The 11,200-nt window shown below is 49.6% G+C and overlaps 1 long non-coding RNA gene across 1 annotated transcript; it reads left to right on the plus strand.

Moving 5' to 3' along the window:
- Positions 1–3,911: 3,911 nt before the first annotated feature.
- LOC147911250 (uncharacterized) lies at positions 3,912–8,481 on the plus strand. The gene is made up of 2 exons (XR_015551377.1): positions 3,912–4,117; positions 5,125–8,481. It is a non-coding gene; the product is annotated as an uncharacterized LOC147911250 (long non-coding RNA).
- The last annotated feature ends 2,719 nt before the right edge of the window (positions 8,482–11,200 follow it).

The raw sequence follows: 11,200 nt of genomic DNA on the forward strand, positions 1-11,200 counted from the left end.
AACAACATTGAAAAATATATTCTACTTTACTTGGATGTCTTAAAGCTAATTTTTACCTATGACACACAGCGCTACAGTAAACAACCATATCTCTATGTGCTTTGTGGTCCACGTTTGCCAGCCTGGAACTAGCACTGGGAGTGCTGTGTAGCGGGAAGAACACACCATCCACTGCCGGGATCTGGTGAAATACATGTCAAAGGGTAATTCTATTCATACTCCTACTGAGAACGTGAGAGAACTTCTGTTAGTCCATCTGCTGTCCACAACTTCATGTATTTCACAGTGTGTCCATTTGCTGGGTGTATAAGGGTACCCATCGTTCTTTGGTGTTATCTTGATGATCTGGGATATGTTCAACCTTTTCAAAGCCTTATTCACCTTCTGTGAACTGCTCAAAACATTTGCACAAATCTTAGGAGAATTAGACTTACTCCTAATTATTTGTAGGAGTTCATTATATATTCTGCATACCGATCCGTTGTCCATGGGGAAATAAAACATCTTTCACAAGTATAGCTGTTCCTGCTGTGCAAACTGACTTCCTACTGAAGGATGTGAGTCATGGTGGAGGGATCACAGGAAAGTCACTGCTGGCGGCAGAAAGATTCTCATTGCTTAAGTCTCAGAATATTTGTTTGCATCAGAGTATCATGGCAATGTTTGTGACTGACAGCCGGACTGCTTGTTAATTTGAGTGATCCTTAAATTCTGTTCCCACAAGAAATCTAGCAGAAAATCCAGTTATAGTTTCCCCATATTGTGGAAGGATTGTGAAATGCCGTGAATTCTCTACTGGCTATAAAAGAAAATTCCAAAATAATTAAGTTTTTTAGAATATAGAGATGTTTATGTAAGTATCATTGTAGGGAAAATTACTAAAGGAAACTATCATAAATGTAACCTTGTGCTGGTGAAAAGACAATGAGGGTGTTGCTCAGCACAGAGAGGGAATCTCTGAGGTTCTATAGTCTCACATGATATTTTTCTGGCAATGTCATTTGCAAGAACAGGTTCAAGATGCAGAAAAGAATCTGATTTTCCACAATCAAAGGAGAAGATGGAAAACGTTCTCCTTATTGAGGTTTCTTTTTCAAGCAGTTCAAGTTGCAGTTCAGGAATTCCATCACTGAGCACGGAGAGAAGGCGGCATAAGACATGAAGGAAAGCACTGAAAAGGACAATCACCAAAGGCACAAAGGGACCTGAGATGTTGCATCTACTGTCTCATCAGGACCTGTTCTTGACCTCTGGATTTGTAAAGTCTGAACTCTTGGTGGTCTAGAAATGAACAGCATGAGACCCAGAGGCAGCCAATCAAAACGTAGAGTCTCTGACATAGACCGCACTCCCAGGGGCTTCTTGGTAGCATTGCCAACTTCAGAAAAGAAACAGTGTTGGTCCAAGTGGCTGCGAAAATCCTGGATCAGTTCTGCTGGGTCAGCTCCCCAGTCACTCCCCGTCTTGAGCCGCACCCTCACTGAGGGTCACGTATTCCCCCCATGGATCACCTCCACCCTGGGCCCAGCAGCTTGTCCCAATCTCCTCCTCCCTTTACCTCATCACAGGCAGCCCCAGGCCCTGCTACCAACAGTTTAAGCTCACGACTAGAGCAAGTAACGAATGAATCTGCTCCCTTTACTCAGGTCCTGATTCTCCCCCTGAAGGGAGGGCCTACAGGACCTGGTGGGAGCTGTGATGGAAGAGGAGGGCCTGCATCCTGACACTACTGGCATTGGGGAGGGGTGCAGGAAAACACCTGTCTTTACCTTCTCTCCCAGCCTCTTAGCTGGCAGCACACAAAGCTCTCAGTGTGAGGGTCCATGTCCTCGCCCCGTCCATTCCTGGTCCAGCTCAGCTGTGAGCATCAACAGCAGCTCAGTCCCACCTCTCTCCTAAGTCACCTCTGCTCCAGGCAGGGTGGTTCAGTGACTCAGGATCTGGGGTCTGCTGGAGGCTGGCTGCCAGGCGCATGCACCAGGCTGAGACAGAATTCCCCTTGTTCCCTGGAGAACTGGCCCCCTCCTGATCTCGACCTACACAGTCTCCACTCTTTGCCTTCTGCCTTTCCTGCTGTGACCCAAGACACTTTCTGTGAGAACACAGCCCTGAACTCCTGCTTTTTGAGTTGAGTCTGCAAGGCCTTCCCAGTAGTCTTCATGGGATTAGCCCCAGGCCCGTCTCCTCTTAGCCCCCTGGATGAGTCCCCTTCCCCTTGATACATACCATGGAGCCACCATGCGGCTCTCCCCCCAATGTGAGTACTGCCCACGACTTGTGTGCCTGCTCTCCCCACACCACCTCTTGCTGGGCCCGAGGAGACTCTCCCAAACAGAGGATCTGGACTGAGTCAGGCCTGACTTTCCTAAACCCCTTTGGCATCAACAGGCCCTAAGCCTTGGTGAGGGCCCCTCCCCTTTCCCCCTGGCCTCACCAGTGAGGAGACATCAGAACTCAGGGCTGAGCTTGTCTCAGCTATTGCTATTGAGCAAGATGAGGTCTTATTCTCCTGGTCTCATTTCCACGATGAGAAAGTTCAGTCAGGGGGCAGGAGTCATGCTGGAAATACACCTTTCCCTGTCCCCACACCAGGCTATCTGCTCCTCCCTTCCCTCTCAATCTGCTCTCAGTACCTGTTACTCTAAAGGACTCAGCCTAGGATGGCAAGGAGAAGAGAGCAGGTGAGGGTCACCAGGAGGATCCAGGCAATGGGAGTGATGGCTGTGGCCCTGGATGGGGCTGTAACTGGGGCTGAGGTTGGTGATGCTGGAATGCAAATGTAAGATTGAAAGCCCTCGTCCAGACCCTAAATCTCCTCTGAGGACTCTCCTCCTCAGCTCCTGCTGCCCCAGATAATCCTACAACGCAGACATTTTCTATCCCTCTACCTGTGGCAGACGCTGTGACAGGCCCTGATATAGGATGGGAGACAGGACCTGGGCCCTGTCCCCAAGGGGCTCACAGCTAATGTGGGCACATGGGTTGTAATATAACCAATCAATTCTGTTGTGACAGAAGAGGAGGTGACACCAGAGGATGGTGGTAGAGTCATCCTCTCAGGAGCTGACATTTGGGGTGGTATTGGAGGATTTCCAGAAATAGACCAGGTGAGATGAAAAAGAAAAGTGAGGCTAAGAAGAGGGAACAGTAAGAGGAAAAGTTCTGGAAAGAGAATGATGCCCTCATGTTTGGGGTCAATCAGAATCCATGGTGAGTGGACCAGAGGGATGTGCAGTGAGGAAGAGACGTCAGGAGGTGAGAAGGGAAAAGGAAGGATGATAGAACCTACCTATGGCCATCATTCTCCCAAGAAGAACTCAATGTGGATGGATCACCCTTTCTCACACACACACACACACACACACACACACACACACACACACACACACACTGTGGGGTAGGTTGCTCTGATCTCAACAGAACTACCATTTCTCCTTCTCTTCTCGGCTACCTGTTGTCTCCAGCATTTTCTCCCAGTGCACCAAGAAACGTTCAAACCCACTGCTGCAGTTTCCCACTGAGATCTTTTGCAAGAACTCGCTAGCATCCCTGTCACTCTCCCACTTCTCTTCCATCCGTCTGCCTCCAGGTTGGACTACAGTCATGGTTCTGAGTCCAAGAGGAGGAATGTCTGTACATCAAACCCAACTGCCAGGATCCTCTGTGCATCCATGGGCTTTACGCCGACTCATCCTCTTACCCTGCAGGGGGAGCAGTTCTGCCCTCCCCCAGTGGGAAAGAGATCAGCCTCTGGTCTAGACAAATCCTTTGCTCCCCTCTCATTTGGTGTCCACTCGCTCTGGGCCCCTTTGTATCTGCCCTGTTCCGTCCTCCAAGGCCTGGCTTTCTGATGGGCTACATGGAAAGGACCAACATCTTTTTTGTTTTCTTACATGCGTACAATAAATGCAGCTAACTCCACAATCCTATTCTCTCCTGAACTTGGACTTTCTAACTTACCCGCGTCCTAGTATTTGTCTGGTTTAATGTCGTGCACTTGCTGTCTGAGCAAGTCCCCCACGTCTCTCAGCGTTTCTATTTGTTCTTGTCAGGCCCTCGTGCCATTCACCTGCTCTCCCAGGAGACTCAAGGATTTCACCTCGTCTCTGCCACAATCGTAAGAAAGAAAAGTCCTTTCCTCTACCTGGCATTGAACCTTACGCTATGGTTGTCCAGGTCCGGGCTGAGGAATGATGGTGAAGTCATAGCAAAGAGAGGGAGCATTTCTTAAGGAAAAAGGCAGGCGAGGGTTGGGGTTGGGAGAAAAGGACCCCTAGGCAGCCCCCACCCCCGTCTCTGCCACAGCAAGAGACTAGCAAGGGCCAGGCTGCAGAGCAGACACTGCCCCTGCTCCACCCTCCCCTCAGCAATTAAAGGCTAGTGCCCCTCCCCTGCTGGAGGAGGAGGAGGAGAAGGAGTCTCCCTGGCAGGAAACCACACAGGTGCCTCCCATCCCTCCTACTCCAGGTTCTGGGGGCCAGGTATGCAGGCTTTTCCTGTGGGGTGTCCTCAGGCAAGGGGATAAAGTGTCAGGTGGTAGAGAGGTGATTAGGGACAGCTCCCATTTGGGAAGGTGTTGGAGGCCCTGGGGTGCAGGGGGACGGGGTGAGGTGGGCAGGGAAAGGGTGTGAGCTGGGGCGGAGGAGCAGGGGCTCCTGAGGGCCAGTGGCTGGGGCTGCAGGTGCACTGATCCGCTGTCCAGGCGCGCTGGGAAGTTCCCGGGGGAGAGAGGTGGGCAAGATGGAGGGTATGTGGAACAGTGGTGGGAGCAGAGGAGGGCAGGCGGCGTCTGGGGGTCGCATCCCTGCAGCGACACCCCCTGTGTTGAGCACGCCCCAGGTGCCAGGGGATCGGGCTCCCACCCCCCGAGGGGCGGGTGGGCTGGGCACTGGGGTCTTCAACAGCCTGTCCCTCCGCGCCCTCTCTCCCTCCCCTGCCTCTTCCCTCCCATTCTCCTGCAGATCTTATTTGCCAAAGTTGCCTCTCTCCCAGCCAGGGATGCTACGAAGAGTACTTGGGGGGATGGGGAGGGGTGCAGTGTCACTGGCTGAGAGGGTTCACTCATCACCGTGGGCCCCGGCATCCTCCTTTCCTCTTCCTAATGTGTCCCCCTCTGCCCCGCAGGGCCACATGCATCTAGAGGACAATCCCGCGGCAGGAGCAAGAGGAGACTGAACTTGGAGCCCGAAGTCCTTGCTTAGAGACCTGCAGTGGAGACGGGGAACTAGGCGAGCCCAAGCTGTGGGCACTCAGGATTCAGGAAATGCGTCACTGTCCTCTTACTGGGGACATGTGACTGTTTCTTCCGGTAGCTGTGCCCCACGCTGGTGCACTTGGCCTAGTTTGGGGCTGAACTAGTTCCTCAATGTTTCTCTCCTTCTCCTCCTGGCCCTCAGCTCTTTTTTCCCTCCACCCATCCTCCTGCTCCCCCTCCCCATCTTTTCCCATCTCTATGGTCACAGTCATTCCTGCTTTTCTTAAATGACCTAAGATTTTCCTTTCTGAGAACACTCCCTTCTCAATGAAAGGTTGCCAAACACAGCCTTTAGCTGTGCTGTCATCCAGGATACATTTTCTAGTAGTTTCTATCGCAATGGAGCCCAAGACCTTTTTGAACCAAAGTAACTCTTCTTTGGGAAAGTTTTGACTACTGGGTCCCTAGTTTGTATGCCTAAGTCTCTCCTGCAGACAGGGATTCAAAGCAGCTCGAGTGCCCCCTGGAGGCCTCTAAAGGGATCCTGTCCCCAGCTGCTGCTTCTGCAGACGCTGGTTGTCTCCTCTTTGGTCTTTGGATTCTAGCACTGTCCCACCAGCATTTCAGTAATGGCGGGCTCCTGTGGGGGTGAAGAGTGAAACCAGGGCCTGCTGAGGCTGCGAAGATTGTTGACTCTTTTTCAGTGGGCCCTGTCTTTGGGTTTATTTCCACACATCACAGACACTTCAAGTGACAGAGGAAGGCATTGCAGGGTCCACTTCTCTCATCACCAGTGATCCTGGCCCATGACTTCCGGGAAGGCAGCACAAATACCTGAGTTAGGAGATCTGAGGTCAGTCCTCAGCATGTTCGGCTGAGGGTCAACTGCATGACATCTTTATTGAATCTCTTGTCGTACCCTGTGGCACTGTTGGGCATATGTTACAAATGTGGAAATTGATGCAATGAAAGATGAAGAAGCTAGTGCAGGGAAAGCAGCCAGAATTCATCCTGATTCTTTATTCTTGTTCCAGGAAGTATGATCTATAGTCCACATCCTTTAAAATTGCAGGAGTGAATTTCACCCACTCTGGGGTCTGGTGTGAGTTTAGGGACCAGAAGCTTGCATTGGAGTCAGCCAGGAATGCCCACAGGTCCACAGAGGCTCATCTTCCTGCCACCAGGCCATCCTGCCAGGCCTCTAAGGACAGCCTTCCGCCTTCCTCCTACTCCCCCGGTCACTTGCCTACTTTACCCAGCCTCGTGGGTTGGGGCTGCCAGGCCCTTCCTGGATGCCTCCTTCCAGGGATGAACCCCAGGCTCCTGTCCCCCAGCCCTGTGCATGGGAGTCTCTTCCCACACACAGGTCACCTGGACCCACCAAGCTCCGGCCGCACCCAGCCTGGGTCTGGCCACCCACTGTGTGTCTCTTGTCTTCCACGCCACCCAGCACAGGCCCCTCCTGCAAAGAGACCCTAGTGAATCAGGCCAGAACCTTCTAACCTCATTTCTACCTGTCACTTCACAGAATTTGCTGCTATCCCATGTCCCTGTCCTCAAGCACAGACAAGCCCTGTGCCTGTCTAAGGCCTCCTCCACTTTCCCACAGCCTTAGGACACTGGTGACTTCTCATCACTTGGATCTCATCCTTTCCACATGGAGAACATGAGCACTAGGAAGTCTTTGTCTATTTTCTCATTTAATGGGGAAAAGGCTCAGCGGATGGGGGCAGAGTGGGACTCAGGGTCTCCCCGGTCCTCACACCAGGCAAAGAGCTCCCCAGTAGCCAGGGACCACTGGACACCAACCTCCCACTCACTTCTGCCCACAACACCCACTGTCCTCACAAGGACCAAGACAAGGATGTCTTAGGGTCTGACCGTTGGGGATGGCTAGAGCGTTCAAAGCGATGAACTGAGTGGAGATGTGGTTAAAGCCATGGGGTTGGGGATGGTTTGGCCATGGATGGTTGCGCTGTAAAGTTGGCCCACACGCATGAGGAGAGCCCTCTCTCAGCTCCTGTTCCCCAAGGGAATTCAACTGACCCCAGAGTGATTGACCATCAGCATGTCTAAGGCTCTCTATACCAAAAGTGATAAAGGGACACATTGTATTCCCAATGCCCACATGAAACGTGCAGCTCAAAAATATACAAATACCTCTCACCGAGTGTGATATCCTCCCTGTGGACTCGGGTGTTAGGGCACAGAGGAGGGGAGAGGAGATGATTCATTCATCCTGGGGATGTGTGATGGGTAATTTTGTCTGTCAATTTGGAGAACATTTTGGATGACATTAACATTTATATTGGTGAACTCAGACTAAAGGAGATGTTGGTAACGTTGCTAGGCCTTGTCAAATCGGTGGAGGGCCTGAAAGGAACAATAGACTGACGTCCCCGCAGAAGAGGGCAGCCTCCAGCAGACTGCCTTCAGACTTCATCTGCACCACTGGCTCCACTGGGCTCCAGTGAGCTGGCCTACACCCCAGCTTGTAGGTTGGATGGCCTCCATAATCATATGAGCCAATTCCTTCTAATAAGTCTCTCTCTGTCTGTCTCCTTCTCTGTTTCTGTCTCTGTCTCTGTCTCTCTCTCTCTCCACATCATATTGGTTATGTTTCTCTGGAGAACCCTGACTAAAACAAGAGGGGATATCCGTGCCCAGCTTTCAATGTCCACAGGCTCCTGGCCAATGGGAACCAGAATAACTGGCAGAGGAATATGCTAGAACAGAAAGCCTGGAAGCACGATGGTGAGGGCCAGCAGGTAGGCCTTAGTGGCGTGTGCTTAGGGTATTGGAGAGAGAGAGATCTCAGGTTGTGACATGGGATAGGGAGGATGTGTGGGAAATCCCTCTGGCAGTCATGACTTTCAAGCAGAAAAATCATCGGGAACACGCAGACACACACACACACAAACACATACCCATACACAGACAGCCCTGAGGGGTTAGATCTAATCTCAGAAGAGCAGCTAAGCCCTTTTTTCTGAGTCAGTTTCCCGCCAGCTCCTGCATCCAAGTGAAGATCAGGATCTGTGACCATGAATTTGCACACCGCATTCCTGCTCTGAGCTGCTTTAGTCTCTAGGAGGGCCTGGGCTGACCATGTGATGAGGTTGAGGAGGGAGAGGCTGAGGAAGGCTGGAGCACAGAGGCGTGAGAAGGGAACATCGGGGGAGGACCTGCCTCTATCCCAGGAGCAGGATCTGTATTGTATTTGTGGAAGCATTTACCTTCTTACATCAAATTCTGAAAATTAAATTTTTCTTTTTTTGTGTGTGTTAGTTTTTTGTTTGTGTGTGTGTATCTGTGTGAGGAAGATTGGCCCTGGGCTAACATCCATGCCCATCTTTCTCTACTTTACGTGGGATGCTGCCACAGCCTGGCTTGATGAGCTATGCGTAGATCTATGCCCAGGTTCCAAACCTGCGAACCCCAGGCTGCCAGAAGCAGAGTGCAGGAACTTAACCACTACACCACCGTGCTGGCCCCAATTAAGTTTTTCTTAAATTCTCTCTCTTTTTTTTTTTTTTTTGTGAGGGAGATCAGCCTTGAGCTCACATCCATGCTAATCCTCCTCTTTTTGGTGAGGAAGACCGGCTCTGAGCTAACATCTATTGCCAATCCTCCTCCTTTTTTTCGTCCCAAAGCCCCAGTAGCTAGTTGTATATTATAGTTACATCCTTCTAGTTGTTGTATGTGGGACGCGGCCTCAGCATGGCCGGAGAAGCAGTGCGTCGGTGCGCACCCGGGATCTGAACCCGGGCTGCCAGTAGCGAAGCGCATGCACTTAACCGCTAAGCCACCCGGCCGGCCCCTTAAACTCCCGTTTTTAATAACTATAAAAATTTTTGACATAAGCATAAACTGATACAGAACTTGTGAGTTCTGTGCAGAGCACCTCTCTTGCTGAACCATATGACGGCGAGCTATGACACTGATGTCCCCCAATTTTTCCTGATGTCCTCTGGTGACATACACTTACTGTGTATCTCCTACAAACCAGGCCACTCCCCTCCATCCCCACAATGGAAGCACTGAAATAGACTTCCCTTCCATACGTGACAACTCTCTACTCCTCAGACCCAGTCAGGTCTCACCCTTGTTGCCATAATGTCCTTCAGAATCAAAGGAATTTATGGATGTAGGTATTTTTCATTTCCTGATCACTTAAAGATGTGGGTTGGGGTTTTTTATTTGCCCTCTTTGCAGACTTGTATAATTTTTAAATGCACGTATGGAGATTTAGATTCATGTGGCCACTGCCATTGTGTGTCAACCAGAAGTTCTCATGTATGTATTTGAAACTTTTAAAAGTTTTTATCTGACATTTTGGTGGTTTCTTCTTTAATAGTAGCTCAAATAATCTCCTCTCAAGTAGAGACAAACAGAAATTTTTTAACAGCATTGAAAAATATATCATACTTCACTTGGATACCTTAATACTAGTTTTTTGCTATGACACACAGCACTACAATAACCGTATCTCTACATGCTCTGTGGTCCACATTTGCCCGCCTGGAACTATCACTGGGAGTGCTGTGTAGTAGGAAGAACACATCATCCAGTGTTGGGATCTGGTGAAATACGTGTCAAAGGAGTGATTCAATTCATTCTCCAGCTAACAACGTGAGAGAACCCCTGTTAGTCCATCTCCTGTCCCCCACTTGATGTATTTCACAGTGTGTCCATCTGCTGGGTGCATAAGGGAACCCATTGTTCTTTGGTGTTATGTTGATGATCTGGGACATGTTCAATCTTTTCAAAGGTTTATTCACCTTTTGAGAACTGCTCAATACCTTTGCTCAAATGATACAAGAACTGGACTTATTCTTGTTTATGTGTAGGAGTTCAATATATATTCTGGATACTGAGCCTTTCGCCGAGAGGAAATAAGAAACTTTTAGAAATAGACCTCTTTGTGCTGTGAAGATGATTTCACACTGAAGGATGCAAGTCGGGGTGGAGGGATCATAGGAAAATCACTGCTGGGATGGGGGATCTGGGCCAAAATGAGTAAGATACTCATTGCTTACATCCCAGAATCTTTGTTTTGTATCAGGCTATCAGGATAATGTTTGAGACAGCACTGTGTGTGAATTGAGGAGTGATCATTAAATTCTCTGTTTTTAAAAGAAATATAGTAGAAAACCCAGTTATATTAGCCCCATACTGTGGAGGATAGTGAAATGCCATGAATTCGCTACCAGGTGATAAAAATAAATTTCAAAGTAATTAAGTTTTTTAGACTATAGAGAGGTTTATTTTAATATCATCATAAGAAAATAAATTACTAAAGAAAACAATCATAAATATCACCTTGTTCTGTTGAAAAGTCAATGAGGTTTTTTCTCAGGACAGAGTAAAAATCTCTGAAGCTCTGTAGTCTTTCACAGTGTTTTTCTGGCAATAGCAACGGCAAGAACAGGCTCGTGATGCAGAGAAAGATCTGATGTCCCACAATCTAAGAAGATGGAAAATGTCCTCTTTGTTGACATTTCTTGTTCAAGAAGTTCAAGTTGAAACAGGAATTCCATCACCGAGCACCAGGACAAAGGGACATAATATGTGAAGCAGAGGGCTGAATAGGAGAATCAGCAAATGCAATAAGGGCCCCGAGACGTTGCATCAACGGTCTCATCACGATCTCATGGCGACATCTGGATTTGTGAGGCCTGAACTCCTGCTGATCTAGAAATGAGCAGCAGGTGACCCAAAGGCGCCCACCGGGAAGGCAGAGTCGTGACATGCACCACACTCTCAGGGGCTTCTTCACAGCATCATCAAACTTCAGAAAAGAAACAGTTTTGGTCCCAGTGGCTGAGGAAACCTTGGTCACATCTCCCGGGTCAGCTCCCCAGTCACTCCCCATCTGCAGCCTCTTCCTCACTGAGGGTCAGGTATCCCCCCCACCCTTCACCTCCACCATGGGTCCTGCAGTTTGTCCCAAGCTCCTCCTCCCTTTACCTCACCACTGTCAGCCCCAGGCCCTGCTACCAATCG

Source organism: Ceratotherium simum, unplaced genomic scaffold (assembly GCF_057802395.1).
Source record: "Ceratotherium simum simum isolate JZ-2026a unplaced genomic scaffold, ASM5780239v1 HiC_scaffold_45, whole genome shotgun sequence".
In the NCBI taxonomy this organism is placed as follows: Eukaryota; Metazoa; Chordata; class Mammalia; order Perissodactyla; family Rhinocerotidae; genus Ceratotherium; species Ceratotherium simum.